This window comes from Amblyraja radiata, chromosome 4 (assembly GCF_010909765.2).
Source record: "Amblyraja radiata isolate CabotCenter1 chromosome 4, sAmbRad1.1.pri, whole genome shotgun sequence".
NCBI lineage: Eukaryota > Metazoa > Chordata > Chondrichthyes > Rajiformes > Rajidae > Amblyraja > Amblyraja radiata.
Window position 1 is genome coordinate 27200545 of NC_045959.1, and position 14580 is coordinate 27215124.

A 14580-nucleotide genomic window follows, 5' to 3' on the forward strand; every position below is an offset into this window, starting at 1 on the left:
GGGTACATTTTGACGACCAACAGGCATTGTTTCATGTGTGAAAACCTCTGAAATTGGAATAAAATTATCTTCATCCAAACTGGATATCTCCATATTTGTTATATAATAACTATGGTAATCCTTTTCTTTATTCATGTTACGCATTTGAAGTTTAACTTTCTCTCCAGTAATGTCCAACCTTCTCATCAAATTCTCTGTGCAAAAAGTAGCTGAACTTCCATGATCCAGAAATGCATATGTTTGCAACACTACATTAGTTTCCCTATTTCTCACTTGTACTGGTAAAATAGAGAAAATGCATGCTTTCTCTCCAGCCCCAATATGTGCAGTTACTTGAGGCGAGGTGATAGCATTAACATCCGCTGACTCCTTTTTCTGCTCAGTAAGGTCTGGCTCTTTCTTTACAGTATGAAGCACATCAGGGTGATTCTGCTTACATTTGTCACAAATTATTGGGCACTTACAGTCTTTTACCATGTGCCCCTTCTTTAAACATCCATAGCAGATTCCATTCCTTTTTAAAAAGTCCATCTTTTTTTCATATTTCTTGTCTTTAAATTTACGACACCATCTTATGGTGTGACCTACTTCATCACAAAATGGACAAAATTCGTTCTTTCTGGTCGGTGCATCCTCTTTGGCACCACCCAACACCTTCTCAGGTATTATATTGGTAGCAAAATTGCTTTTCTTAAGCCCTGTCTTTTGTTTAGTTTTGACATAGGTAGAACCCTTATAAATTGCAAGTGGCTTGGCTTCTTCAATAATCCCGTTGCATGAATCTGACATGTACCGTACTTCTCTTTCTAAACATTCCACCAGATCTGGTAGTCTGGCTACTTGTTTGCTCTTATCTCGTAATTTACCAGCCCTATCTCTCCACTTTTCTCTCATTCTTCTGGGCAACTTGTTAATGATGATTCTCATATTACTTGAAAGATTAATTTCCTCCATGTAGCCAAGATTTTTCATCGAGCTGCAACATCTCAGAAATATTGCATATTCACTCAATTTATCCACATCTTCTGGCTTGATTTCTTTCCAAGCATGGGCCTTTTCAATGTATGCATTCGTAATCCTCTGTTCATCACCAAAACGTTCCTTTAGTAATCTTCTCGCCTTATTATAGCCCTGGTTGCCTGGCTCCATCTGACATCTTTCCACAAGCACCTTCACACTTCCTTTTGTGTACTTCACCAGAAATCGTAAGCGCTCCTTTTCATCCTTAACTTTCGTCTCTAATACCTCTTCTATGGCTCTTACGAAAGTTTCATACCCCAAAGGATCTCCACCATACGTAGGAATTTCAACTAGTGGCAGAATGAGAGAGGTATTTTGTCGAGCTATAATCTCGTTGAATTCAGATTGCTTATTCAACAGTGCCAATAGACCATTCAGACCCCGTCTGAAGAAGGGTTTCGGCCCGAAACGTCGCCTATTTCCTTCGCTCCATAGATGCTGCTGCACCCGCTGAGTTTCCCCAGCAATTTTGTGTGCCAATAGACCAACCTGATTCCCTTCTCCTTGGTCCACTGGTCCATCTCGAGTTTGTACGGATGTTCCCATAGTAGCTAGTTTCGGTCTAGCACCCATTTGCTGAGCTGAAGGTTCACTCAACCTATTTAGGTTTTCCAATCCAAGGTATCCTGTGGACTTTGACCGTGGAATCGATCCAACTGCCAATTCACTCTGAGCAGTTTTGGCTCTCTGTCTAGAGCTCATCGTCTTTGACGATCTAGAGCTGCATCTAGACCCTTCACTTTCCAGTATGTCCTTTCTGGCTTTAGCCACCTTCAACTTTGTATCTAATTCCAGTTGTTCCTGACATCGCGCCATCTCTTCTTGCTGTCGGGCCATCTGTTGCATCATCTCTTCTTGCCGTCGGGCCATCTCATGTTTTTTCTTCATAGCATCCGCTTCTATTGAGAGCGCTGCTAACAGCCTTGGCTCCCAAACGAGCAGAAGCCCTCGAAACCGAACTGGCTGAGCTACCAGATTTACGGCCTGATCTTCGTGAAGATACATTTGAGATACTATCTCCCGGTTTTATTTCATCACCTTCTTCTTCATGCTTAGTATCTTCAGCTATTAAGCTCGTCACTTGTGACATAATTTCAGATAACCACTTCTCTGCATTTTTCTTGAACCCATTGAATATCTTCTTCGTGTATTCACCCCACTGGGTATGACGTCTGCGTTCTTCCCAAGACAGCACTGAACACAGCAGTACATTCTATTTCTTGCCAACCTCCTGGTAGAGGTTCCATAGTTGGCTCATATACGATTTCACCTTGATCACGTTCTGTTCTGATTCCATTAGTTTTTTCTGTGTATCAATTACTCTGGTAACCTGCAACCATAATTCATTTCTCTCTTTCTCGGTTTCCCTCAGACAGGCAGCAAGTGAAATATCTGTTTCTTCAAGTTGTATGGGTCTTTCTTCACCACCACGTGGCTCTTCTGGCATAGCTCTGCCCTCATCTTCATCTTCAGTCATGATTTAAAGGAGGTCTTGGCAGATTGCCAAGTCTTTAAATTAGTCGAAAAAGTCTCTGCTTCTAAGTGACTTTGTTATTATCAACAATTTCTTCCAAAACTAAAACATACCGATAATGTAGAGAACCTCTCTCTAATTCCAGGTGCAAAATAAAGATGCTAATTCAAATGGAATGCGCTTTATCACCAGAGATTCAAAACAATCCAAGGTCGGTCTGCCTTTCCCAGACACGCTGGAGAAAACAGCTTCTTGAGCTCTGTAACAGAATTCTTTTAATTAAAACCGTGATTTTAATTCAAAAGGTAATAATCGATTCGTACTCACAAATCCAGTGATACGTCTTCAGATACGTTCCGATGCTGTTGATAGACCTCAAGGCTCTTCCTGGCCGAGATCTTCTTCAGTTCCACGATTGGAACCAATCTTCTTTCTTTGGCTATGCCTCTCCGAGGTCTTAGCCCTGCCGTCTTCAATTAAATCTTCTGTCCCACTCTCTGGGACTGGTATTTCTTCTTCAGTTCCACGATTGGAACCAATCTTTCTTTGGTTATGCCTCTCTGAGGTCTTAGCCTGGTCGTCCTGCTCTGGCTGCGCCTCTCCGAGGTCTTAGCCTTCGCACTTCGATCTTCTGTCCCTATCTCAGGGACTGGTATTTACCCCCGCCGGAGGTTCGCTTCTACTTATCTTCTTCTGTCCCACTCTCTGGGACTGGCAATTACCCCCCTGCCGGAGGTATCCTTCGACTTAATGTAGCGGCAGATTTTTCAAATCTTTCAGGAAATTAACTCCCTAGCCACTAATTGGGTGAGACGGGATAAGGGGAATATCTTCGGTACGCATGCAAGCTGCCTCAGAGATCTTCAGAGCTTCTCCTTTCATAAAGCTTCAGCACACAGTCTTTTAATGAATATTTTCTTTATTGTAGATATAAAACAGTAAGATACATCCAAGGTTTTTCCGACTTGTTCCGGCAATCTTCTTCGAACTCCAGCTCATTACTTCAGATACTAGAAAACTCCTCGTGTCTCCATGCTTCACATGATCTTGACATGTGGCTTGACATGCTCGACATGTGGCTTGACATGCTCGACATGTGGCTTGACATGCTCGAAGGGTTAACCTTCTCCCTCTTCACTCCAAAACGAATCTAACCAACTAAACTACCACGCAAGCAGTTAAGCTGCATAAACACGCCCAAAGACACGTCATAGATCCCACCCACATTATAACGGGCAGTCTAAAATTTAAAGGAACATGCCATCCACAATGACATGCAAAACAGGCCAAATGGCCACTACACTGAGAGCCTTTCCTATCCAGTCAAATCATTTTGTAAATGAGTACAATGAAATCATACATGCATACAACGGGCAGTGCAAAGAGGAAATTGCAGAATGTCGAGTCACAGCGCTATTGGGTTCTAGCTGCAGAGAATCTGCAGATTAACAAAAAATCCAAGGGCTGTGGTAAGGGAGTTTGGGAATTAATCCTTAGTTTATGGGATGCCTGTTCAGCATTTAATAATAGTGGGGCAGAACCTGTTTCTGTGTCAGGTTGTACATGCTTTGAAGCTTTTAGCATCTTCTGCCTGGTTGAAGAGGGGAGAAGGGGTGTCGAGTTCTGGGGAGAAGGCAGGAGAATGGGGTTGAGGGAAATGTAGGTCAGCCATGATTGAATGGCGGAGTAGACTTGATGGGCCGGATGGCCTAATTCTGCCCCTATGATCTATGAACTTGCAAAGACGGAATGATCAGGGTGCAAATGGGTGATGATGCTTTCCGGAGGCAATGTGAAGCGTACATGGAGTTAATGGGGGGGGGCGTAGATGCTGATTTGTGTATTAGCATATCATTTATATGCTAGCTGTCTGTATTTCACATACGAGTCTCAAAATCCTTTTGTGTTGTGGCTTTTAGGAGTTTTTCTCCATTTATGTAATACTCTGTTCTTCGGTTCTCCTTCCAAAATGGACCTCATTTTACCACATAATATTCCATTTGCTAACTTTTTTTCCAATTACTTAATCAGTATCTGTCTATATAAGCAGATTGAATGCTCCATGCAGCTTGCACCAATTGTAGTGCCCCCCACAAATGTATTTATTCAAATTACATTTATTTTTTTCCATCAGATCATTAATATATTGTTCATAGTTGCAATCCCAGCATTTGGTGTCATCACTAAATTCCCATTGGTATAGGTTTCAGCTACACAGACAGTGTCCCGTTCTAATGTGCTTAGGAAGTTGCATGAACATTTTTTTTCTCGGTTGACTGTCTCTGGGGTTATAGATTATGAGCAGATTGATTTGCAGTTTGTGATGATCATTCCTCTGGCTATTAAGAAAGGAAAATAAATCAAAGAACTTTGAAAGGATTTACTGTATTTGGGCATCCTAATAGGAGTTCAGTAGTTTGTCCTGTAATAGTAAGTAATGGCAGTATAAAACGATCATTGATTAGCAATGTTACAACATTTTGAGATTTTAAAATTTTATCCCATCAGATAAAGCATAAAAAGAAGTTTAATTTGACACATAATTCATTTTCATATCTTCAGTATTAAAAAAGTTAGGGCTATTTTGATATTCGGAAATTAGCATCTTGTTCCCTATTGCCTTTCCATTGACTGAACTCAAAAGCTGTGATCGAGGACAGTCAAAAGCCCATAACTTTCTTAAAAATTAAGAGAACTGAAATAAATTTTCAGTTATTATAGATTGAAGCATTCTGAAACAAATATGAAACAATCTTACTTGGATGACCTGAAATTAAAGCATATAATTAGTTAACCTAATTGCAGCTAATTACAAAATTCAACTAGATCTAAACATCTATGCATTTCTTAAGAAAAGATTAACATTTTTAAATAGCCTGTGTCCAAATAACATTCACACAAGAATTCACAATATAACATGATTTTTAAATCTCATTATCATGAATTTATAGGCCAAATGGAAGGAATTTAGTGTTTAATTCCCGTAAATTAATGGCCATTTTAATCATCTTGCGAGTGGAATTTTGTGGAACGTGATCGATTGGAACGTTGCGGTTGCAGTGAATTTAAACTCCATATCGGCAGGAAAAACACTGCCGGTTCGTATGGGGTCTAAATCACCTTTTCGCAACGTAAATTTGGATTAAGGTAATCCTAAGAAGCACGTTTATATGTAAAATAAACGGCTTGCCTTTAGTTGTCCCGTACGGGAAATCCGTCCCGTTGTCGGCGTTGACGGCATTAGAAGCGGATTTTTATATTACTCCAGCGCTGAAATTGTACCACGATTTAAAAAAAAAAAAATTTGCAGAACGGCAGTCAGAACAATTCTTCCACATTAGTTGCAGCCCGAGAAAATATATCTCGGACAGGCAGGAGAAAAAACGCATTTTAACCCCGCCCCCCCCCCCGCCCCTCAAAGGCGCCAAAGTCGCGCACACGGCCAGTGGCAGAACTGCAGCGCCGCTGAAGGTAAGTTTTGTAACATACCTACATTGATTAATATGTTTTCTTCAGCATTTGTTTGATGGCGTTGAGGAGATTGGTATTGAGGATGCAATTATTGAGTGAAGTTGGGTGAAATCTGCTTGACATAAAGGACACCAGCATGCAGTTGGATATTTGCTATCTTACCATATAGCGCATGGTTTATTATAGGGACATGATATTCTGCAACCAAATAAAATGGTGAGAGGGAACCAGTCAAGTGGTTTATTTGCTGCTTGGACTTTTGATGTAAGCTTTCAGCAGTTGTAATTTTTTAATTATCTGAGATAACATAGGGAATTTTGGATTTGACTGGTTTACTATTTAACTTGTTAACTATTATTACTAGCATTATGCAAATAGAAAGCACTTGAGGCACTCTTGACTATAAAATGTCAAAATGTTTCTCCCAGTTCCTTGAAGTGACAACCACAGATCTACAGATGCAGTACTGTATTACCAACAATTGAAATCCAATCCCTTGAGCTGCTTGATATCTGAGGACAAGCTGTGGTAATAGTTCTCCTTTTCTTCATTTTGCTGTGTAAAGATTTGTAGTGGTAAAAATTTCAATGTAACGGACAGAATAGCGATGAGGTTTTTCATTTGTTCTGCTCTTATCTCATGTTCCTGCGTGGAAATAGAAGATATTTAAATAACTTTAAGAGGTTGAAACTGTAAACTTCAGAAAGAAAGATTTGAAGGGCATTCAGGAAAGAATTGAGAGAGTGAGACATATTGGATACCACTGTAAAAAGAAGGAACAGCCATACCAGGCTGAATGGCCATTTTCTGTTCAGTTTTGTTAGATTCCACGACGACCATAAATAAATAACTGGCAATCTGTGACTATTTCAGGTGAGGTCTGTTGCTTTTTTTATTCTGTTCATCGGGGTCAGAATTTTTAAACACATATGTTAGAATCTGGGAATGTGTAGTACGCATTGTTTAGTTTAGAGAAACAGCATGAAAACAGGCCCTTTGGCCCACCGAGTCCGCGTTGACCAACAATCACCCATGTACAGTGTCCTCCATAATGTTTGGATAACCATTTATTTATTTGCCTCTGTACTCCACCATTTGCAATTTGTAATAGAAAAAAATCACATGTGGTTAAAGTGCACATTGTCAGATTTTAATAAAGGCCATTTTTATACATTTTGGTTTCACCATGTAGAAATTACAGCAGTGTTTATACATAGTCCCCCCCATTTCAGGGCAGCATAATGTTTGGGACACAGCAATGTCATGTAAATGAAAGTAGTCATGTTTAGTATTTTGTTGCATATCCTGGACTGCTTGAAGTCTGCGATTCATGGACATCACCAGTTGCTGGGTGTCTTCTCTGGTGATGCTCTGCCAGGCCTGTATTGCAGCCATCTTTAGCTTATGCTTGTTTTGGGGGCTAGTCCCCTTCAGTTTTCCCCTCAGCATATAAAAGGCATGCTCAATTGGGTTCAGATCGGGTGATTGACTTGACCATTCAAGAGTTGATCATTTTTTAGTTTTGAAAAACTCCTTTGTTGCTTTAGCAACATTGATAATAGGTGCAGGAGTAGGCCATGCGAGCCAGCACTGCCATTCACTGTGATCATGGCTGATCATCAACAATCAGTACCCCGTTCTGGCCTTCTCCCCATATCCCCTGACTATTGTCTATTTTGTCTATTGTCATCCTAAATTCCAGAGTATACAAGCCCAGCTGCTCCATTCTATCAACATATGACAGTCCCGCCATCCTGGGAATTAACCTCGTACACCTACGCTGCACTCCCTCAATAGCAAGCGTGTCCTTCCTCAAATCTGGAGACCAAAACTGCACACAACACTCCAGGTGTGTTCTCACTAGGGCCCTGTACAACTACCGAAGGACTGCTTTGTCCAATACTCCACTCCTCTTGTTATGAAGGCCAACATGCCATTTGCTCTCCTTCACTGCCTGCTGTACCTGCATGCTTACTTTCAGTGACTGATGAACAACTGACTCCCAGATCTCGTACTTCCCCTCTTCCCAACTTGACACCATTCAGATAATAATCTGCCTTCCTGTTTTTGCTACCAAAGTGGATAACCTCACATTTATCCCCATTAAACTGCATCTGCCATGCATCTGCCCAATCACCCAATCTGTCCAAGTCACCCTGCATCCTCATAGCATCCTCCTCACAGTTCACACTGCCAGCCAGTTTAGTGTCATCTGCAAATTTGCTAACGTTACTTTTAATCCCGTCATCTAAATCATTAATGTATATTGTAAATAGCTGCGTTCCCAGCACCGAGCTTTGCGGTACCCCACTAGTCACTGACTGCCATTCTGAAAGGGACCTGTTAATCCCTCCTCTTTGTTTCCTGTCTACCAACCAATTTTGGGATCATTGTCTTGCTGTAGAATTAACCGCCAGCAAATGAGTTTTGAGGCATTCGTTTGAACTTGAGCAGATAGGATGTGTATGTACCCTTCAGAATTCATTATACTACTACCATTAGCAGTTGTATCATCAATGATGATAAGTGAGCCAGTTCCTTCAGCAGCCATACATGCCCAGGCCATAACATCCCCACCACTGTTTCACAGGTGAGGTGGTATGCTTTGGATCTTGGGCAGTTCCTTCTCTCCTCCATACTTTGCTCTTGCCATCACTCTGATACGTTAATCTTCATCTCATCTGTCCACAAGACCGTTTTCCAGAACTGTGGTTGCTCTTTTAAGTATTTCTTGGCAAACTGTAACTTGGCCATCCTAACCAGTGATTTGCATCTTGCAGTGCAGTCTCTGTATTTCTGTTCATGAAGTCTTCTGCAGACAGTGGTCATTGACAAATCCACATACGATTCCTGAAGAGCGTTTCTGATCTGTCGGACAGTTGTTGGGGATTTCTCCTTATTTTAGAAAGAATTCCTCTGTGATCAGCTGTGGAGGTCTTCCTTGGCCTGCCAGTCCCTTTGCTATTAGTAATCTCACCAGTGCTCTCTTTCTTCTTAGGTAGGCAAAAAGCTGGAGAAACTCAGTGGGTAAGGCAGCATCTATGGAGCGAAGGAATGGGTGACGTTTCGGGTCGAGACCTTTCTTCAGACTGATGTGGTGGGGGTCCCGGGAAGTAGAAAGGAAGAGGTGGAGACAGTAGGCTGTGGGAGAGCTGGGCAGGGGAGGGGAAGGAGAGAGAAAGCAAGGACTACCTGAAATTGGAGGTCAATGTTCATACCGCTGGGGTGTAAACTACCCAAGCGAAATATGAGGTGCAGCTCCTCCAATTGGCGGTGGGACTCACTCTGGCCATGGAGGAGGATCAGGACAGAAAAGTCTGATTCGGAATGGGAGGTGGAGTTGGTGCTGAGCCACCGGGAGATCAGGTTGGTTAATGCGAACTGAGCAGAGGTGTTGGGTGAAGCGATCGCCAAGCCTGCGCTTGGTGTCACCGATGAAGAGCAGTTAACACCTAGAACAGCGGATGCAATAGATGAGGTTGGAGGAGGTGCAGGTGAATCTCTGCCTCACTGGGAAAGATTGTTTGGGTCCTTGGATGGAGTCAAGGGGGGAGGTAGACAAGTGTAGCATTTGCTGCAGTTGCAAGGGAAAGTACCAGGGAAGGGGGTGGATTGGGTGGGAAGTGACGAATTGACCAAGGAGTTACGGAGGGAGTGGTCTCTGCGGAAAGCCGAAAGGGGAGGAGATGGGAAGATGTGGCCAGTGGTGGGATCCCGTTGGAGGTGACGAAAATGTTGGAAGATTATCTGGTGTATGTGACGGCTGGTAGGGTGGAAGGTGAGGACAAGGGGGACTCTGTCCTTGTTACGAGTGGGGGTGATGGGGAGTGAGAGTGGAGCTACGGGATATAGAGGAGACCCTCGTGAGAGCCTCATTTATAGTCGAAGAGGAGAACCCCTGTTCCCTAAAGAATGAGGACATCTCCGATGCCCTGGTTTGGAACACCTCACCCTGGGTGCAGATGCAGCGTAGATGGAGGAATTAAGAGTACGGGATAGACGGCTTACAGGAAGCAGGGTGGGAAGAAGTGTAGTCCAGATAGCCATGGGAGTCAGTGGGTTTGTAGCAGATGTCGGTCAGTAGTCTGTTACCTACAATGGAGATAGTGAGGTCTAGAAACGGTAGGGAGATGTCGGAAATGGTCCAGGTGTAATTGAGTCCCGGATGGAAGTTAGTGGTGAAATGGATGAAGTGAGTAAGTTCTGCATGGGTGCAGGAGGTAGCACCAATGCAGTCGTCGATATAGCGAAGGTACAGTTTGGTGATAGCGCCACGGTACGCCTTGAACAAGGATTGTTTGACGTACCTTACAAAGAGGCAGGCATAGCTGGGGCCCATACGCGTGCCCATAGCTACGCCTTGGATTTGGAGGAAATGGGAGGAGTCAAAAGAAAAGTTGTTGAGGGTAGGGACCAGCTCTGCTCGGCGGAGGAGAGTATCAGTAGACGGGTTTGGTTGGTTCTGCAGTCGAGGAAGAAACAGCGGGCTTTAAGACCCTCCTGGTGGGGGATAGAGGTGTAGAGTGACGACATCCATGGTGAAGATGAGGGAATGGGGGCCTGGAAAACGGAAGTCATGGAGGAGACGAAGAGTGTGTGAGGTGTCTTGGACACAGGTAGGGAGGGATTTAACCGGGGGGGGGGGGGGGAGGAATAGGATGGAGTCTAGGTACGTGGAAATATGTTCGGTGGGACACGAATAGGCGGAAACAATGGGTCTGCCAGGAGAGTCAGGTTTGTGTATTTTGGGGAGAAGGTAAAATCGGGCCGTGCGGGGCTGGGGAACGATGAGGTTGGAGGCTTGAGAGGGCAGGGAGCCGGAAACGATGAAGCCAGTGATGGTGTTTGAAATAACGGCCTGGTGCTCGTCTGTGGGGTCATGGTCCTAGGATAATTAGGAGGAGGTGTCTGAGAGTTGGCGCCTGGCCTCAGACCGGTAGAGGTCAGTGCACCAGACTACCACGGCACCTCCCTTGTCGGCAGGTTTGATCACCCAGTCGGGGTTGTTGCCGAGTGAGTGGAGGGCTGTACGTTCAGGGGGGGAGAGGTTAGAGTGAGAAAGGTGAGTGGAGAAGTTGAGGCGGTTGATGTCCTGCCGGCAGTTTAAAATAAAAAGGTGTAAAGCAGGTAGGAGGGGGAGTCCAAGAGGAGGGGGTCCGTTGGAGACGGGAGAAGGGGTCATCACTGGGGGGCGATGACTCCTTCCCATGGAAGAACACTTGGATGCGGAGGCGATGGAAGAAGAAATCCACATCGTAGTGGACGCGGAACTCATTAAGGTAGGGAACATGTGAAGTCTCTGCTGAGGACAGACCATTTTGTATCAGAGGGAGGGGGAGGTCAGGGGGGATGGTGAACACACGGCAAGGATGGGGGTTGGGGCTGGAGGAAGGCAGGTGTGTGGACGGAGGCTGAGGCGATGTCTGGTGGAGGGGGGGGGTGGTCAGGAAGGTGGGGGGTATGAGGACTATATTGTGGGTGGGGAGGAGCTGGGGTTGTACAGTACAAGGGGGAAGGGGAAGACCCAGTGGAACACCCACTGAGGTTCCCTGTGTGTGGGGGGTGGAGCACTGGGACCTAGTGCAGTCAGACCCCATGGTGTGAGAGTCTGCAGCGTGGAGACTTCAGTCCCGGTGCTGAGCCTGGGACCAGGGAAAGGCGACGGCTGTGGCCTGCTGGTGGGCGGTTGAGTGGCGCAGGTCGGTAGAGTCATTGGTGGAGGCCCGCGGGTAGTGGAGTCCAGGTCAGCAGGCGAAGTGTTGGAAGTCCCGGTCAGTGGATTGGTGGTGAGGGTCGGCGGTTCCAGTGAGGTGGTGAGGGTCGGCGGTTCCAGTGAGGTGGCGAGGGTCGGCGGGCACAGTGAAGCTCGACGTCATCTGTGGGGTAGGTGAAGGTCGGCGGCAGCGGCCAGGAGGAGGTTGGCGACGGGGGTGTCTCGGCGGCCTGGGCCTGAGGTCGGTCAGAGAGGCGGTGAGTGTTGGTGCTGCTCCTCGTGGCAAAGATGGCATCGCGGGACTGGGCCTGGTCGTGTTCGGGCAGGTGGCCCGGGCCAGCGTTGGGCTTTCTTCTCAATTATGTTTCAAACAGTTGATTTTGGTGAGCATAAGGTTTGGCTGATGTCTCTAACAGTTTTATTCTTGTTTCAATCTCACAATGGCTTCTTTGACTTTCATTGGTGCAACTTTGGTCCTCACGTTGATAAACAGCAATAAAAGTTTCCAAAGGTGATGGAAAGACTGGAGGGAAGATTAGGTGCTGGGAGCTCTCTTATACCTGCCTTACAGAGGAATTTAAAAACACCTGAGCAATTACAAACCTGTGACAATGTGTCCTAAACATTATGATACCTTGAAATGGGGGGGACTATGTAATTTCTACATGGTGAAACCAAAATGTATAAAAATGGCCTTTAATTAAATCTGACTGTGCACTTTAACCACATGTAATTTTTTTCTATTACAAATCTCAAATTGTGGAGTACAGTGGCAAATAAATAAATGATGTGTCTTGTTCCAAACATTATGGTGTTATCCCATTTTTGCATTCCTACACGTTAAGGGTGATTTACAGAAATCCATTAACCTGCAAGCTGTACGTCTTTGGGATGTGTGAGGAAACTGAAGCACTTGAAGGAAACCCACACGCTTAGGGAGAATATACAAAGTCCGTTCAGACAGCATCCATACTCGGGATCAAACCTGGGCCTTTGGTGCTGTCAAGCAATAACTCTGCCACTGTGCTGCCCAAATTTTTTACTCATGTCACCTTTTTCCCCTTTGGCAGTCAGATTCCTTGATTGGTGTTTTGGGCGCTCGATTACGATCTATTTTAATTCTAATTTATTTTAAAATAATTTTTATAATTATATCTGGTTTACTTGATTGCTGTGGTTCAATGTAGAAGATAGCCTATCTGACTCAGAAGCCTGTAGGTTCAACATCGAACACAGATGTCTTCTAGGTCAACCTACAAGAGCAGTACAGTGTGTTGCAATGACATAATTGCCATGTTTTGGATGAAACAATAAATTGAGGCCCCATTTGCTCTCATGATGATGTATCACTATTTTGAATAAGATCGAGGAAGTTCTCAGCAGGTCCCCTGGCCAACATATATGCTTCAGTAAACATATTAAACAGATTATTTGGTCGTTCGCATCTCATTGTTTGTTGGAGCTTGATTAATTTAAGAGATCAACATTTTCAAGACCTTCAATGAAGGCTTTGAAAAGTACTTACCGTATTTCCCAGCGAAGAAGACGCTATTTTTTACCCTAAAATAAGGCCCGAAAATTTACCTGCTTCTTGGAGGCCAAAGGTTAGGTTGTTAGCCAAGAAAGCTAGACATCAAGAACAATTTTTCTGTACTGAGGAATAGTCAAGTCTATCTGCCATTACTGGCAGCTGATTTACATTCTCTGGCTATGTCCAGTTTGCTGATGGCGACATTTTACCATGACTCAGGTCCTGTCCCCAGGGCGGGAAGACGGAGCAGCTTTCCGCCGGGGCAGCAGGGACAGTGGGCGTCCGCTGGAGAGGAGTTTGGCCGAGCAATGCCACTCTCGTCGCGACTACTCCGCAGAACCTGCCACGCCTTCGACCCTGGAACTGTGAAGTGGGAAGCGGCTGTAAAAGGACATCGCCGCTGGGGGGGGGGGGTCCCTTTCCACAGAGTGTGGGGAGTCTGGCTCGTGTCAGCACGGCCTGGTATGCACAAAGTAGCAAACTTGGCTGGGCTGGCAGGGGTAAAGTTGCGGGGAGGGCAGGAGCACTGGGAAGGAGTGGGGATCATGCCAGCAACTCACTCACTCACTCACTCACTCACTCACTCAGTAGCTCGGGTGGCTGCGAGCCACCTCAGCACCTTCTGCCGGTCACCTCAACGCCGTCTCCAGCCACAGGCGCAACCGGTGGTGGTGGCGGTTGGCGGGTAGCTACTGGGCAGAAGGCTGGCCTCTCTCTTTTTTCAAATATAGCGATTCAAAATGGAGGTGCGTCTTCTTCGCCGCAAAATACGGTAATTAGCAGAGATATCAATTAGCACAGGAGTCAAAGATGTTACAGAAGTGTAAATTGTTATGTCTGTTTAAAAGTGTTGCTTTATAATAAAAACATTTGATTCATTTTTATTTGTAGCCTCGCACTGTTCAGTGAGAATCCTGTGGTAATTGATGTTTCCGTTTTGAATATTGCTGTTTAATAATTGCATGTGGATGAATGGTAAAACAAAATACATCAATAATATTTATAATTATATTCAAAGTACATATACCAACGTATATTTTTTGTTGAAATCCTGGCTCCTTGAAGTATGAACAGATTGCAGTTTTATGGGATCAAAGGATTGGTTGTGGTAGTATTTACGCAGATCAAAGTTTGAGATCAGGGCATATAACTTGACATTTGCTCCATTTGTCAAGCCACATCAGACACAGTTGCAGAGAGGCCCATAATGTTTGCTGTTTGAGTGACCACAATTGAGATGCCAGCTCGACTGGAATGACAGGCTAGCGATCCACGAGTGAGGGGATCAGAGATCCGTGCATCATGTTCAGAAGTAACTGAAGATAGCCATATGCCTGGGTCGTGTTCTGTGACCATTCCTGGTATCCCAGC

At 44.7% G+C, this 14580-nt stretch overlaps 1 protein-coding gene across 1 annotated transcript in view; it reads left to right on the forward strand.

The window, feature by feature from the left end:
- The window catches only part of eif3e (eukaryotic translation initiation factor 3 subunit E), a 190571-nt gene that overhangs the window by 20517 nt on the left and 155474 nt on the right, over positions 1-14580 (forward strand). The gene's annotated exons all lie outside the window — the stretch shown is intronic.